The sequence below is a fragment of the Anolis carolinensis genome, chromosome 1 (genome assembly GCF_035594765.1).
Source record: "Anolis carolinensis isolate JA03-04 chromosome 1, rAnoCar3.1.pri, whole genome shotgun sequence".
Classification (NCBI taxonomy): domain Eukaryota; kingdom Metazoa; phylum Chordata; class Lepidosauria; order Squamata; family Dactyloidae; genus Anolis; species Anolis carolinensis.
Window position 1 is genome coordinate 96,124,751 of NC_085841.1, and position 1,988 is coordinate 96,126,738.

Consider the following 1,988-nt stretch of genomic DNA (forward strand, 5'->3'; position numbering starts at 1 on the left):
AATCAGTCAATTTGAGCTTGGCCTGGAAGCTTCTGGGGACAAAAGTTGACCAATTTTGTGCCAAGATTGGTGGGTACCGGGTGTAAGAAATACTAAAATGCCTAGTGGGGAATCACTTTTCCCAATTCTTTTCTATTACTGTAACTATAACACATCTGAAAGTAACACTGAAGACCACTATCTAAGGCAGTGCGTTATCGCCAAATTTTGGTCCACCAATCGTTTTGAATTCGATTCCTTGAAGCTTCAGCTGACTTGTCCAATGCTCATGGGAATTCTGGGAGATGAAGACCAAAGCATCTGGGGACCAAGGTTTGGGAACCATTAGAATGCTATCAGACACTAAGGCATCGATCCATGGCTGTATGACCAAATTATGGAATCCTTATGTCCCCATTCATTGCATTTCTTGAGTGTTTGGTCTTGGGTTCGTACAATGATTGCTCTGAATGATAAGGCAAAAGATACTTATAAAAGATAGTATTATACTATTTTAATGTTAGCCACTTTGAGTCTTCTTATGGAGAGAATAAGCAGGAGGGGGAGGAGGAGGGGGAGGGGGAGGAGGAAGAGAGGAAGAAGAAGAAGAAGAAGAAGAAGAAGAAGTGGTAAGTCGACTACAGATTCCAAGTGTTGACTCTGCAAGGAAATAACAAAACGATGGATCACATACTTAGCTACTGCAAGAAGATTGTGCAGACAGACTACAAGCAAAGGCATAATACCATTGCTCAGATGATCCATTGGAACTTCTGCCACAAATACCATCTCCCTGTGACAAAGAACTGGTGGGATCACAAGACTGAAAATGTTACAGAAAATGAATATGTCAAACTACTCTGAGACTTTGGAATACAGACTGAAACAGTTTTGGAGCACAATACTCCTGACCTCACAATCGTGTTAAAAAAACGAAGTATGAATCATGGATGTTGCAATCCCAGGTGCCCCCCCCCCCCCACAAACCAGAGGCTGCTGCGGCGGCTGCAGCGGTGCTCGCTGGCCTGGGCCCACCTTCTGGGTGGTGTGCACACTCTCATGCCGCCAGAATGTATGCTGGCACGCAGGACGGCCGAGTGCATGCAGGCACGCAGGGCGAGCGGGAGCACGTGGGTGTGGGCCCACCCGTCCTGTGTGCCGCTGTGCGCCACCGCCTCACCCTCTGCCGCCGCCGCACAGTTGATTTACAGACAGTGCAAGGTTGATGGGTTGGGAAGGCCCGCATGGACGGGTGGCTGGCAGGCCTTCAACCCATCAACCTTGCACATCAACCCCGTGGCGGCACCCCCGGAACGATTGTGCCACAGGCGACCGCTTAATTGGCCTCGCCTGTGGACCACCTCTGGCTGGAGATAAGTAGTTGGTGGTGTCAAATAATAATAGTATATATAAAAATGTTATTTTGTATTTTAACAAAAACAATACAATGAACTCAGTAACAAAAATATCAGAAATGAGATGAGGGGCCAAAATAGAGTTGCGTGAAGAACATTATGAAACAGGGAAAAGAAAGTGAGTAATGTGAGGGTGAAATGAAAGTGATGCAATAAGAGGAAAAGGATGGATGACAACTACAAAGACAGAAAGAGAGGGGTGTAGGGAGCGAGCGCCCTCCAGAAAGAATACAGAAGAATAAAGGGGAGGATCCAGAAGTTGAGGGTAAAGAGAGATCTGTTTGTGGAGCAAGAGAGAAATATCAGAACTGTAGTCACTTGTATAAGAGCAAGAGTGATGGTGCACAGTATGGTACAAAAATGACCAAAAAAGAAAAAGAAATAACAGGAGGTTTCCAAGAAAGCTGTCACAGTTAGTACTGTAAATAAATAAATAAATATTGGTGCACCTCACGTGAACTATTAAAATGATGGTCTTCAGAGTGATTGGAAATATGCACCATTCCTTTACAAGAAATGGTTGCACTTGATATTAGCCATTCTCCTCCCTACTATCTCTTTCTCACTCACTTTATCATTCTCTCTCTCTCTCTC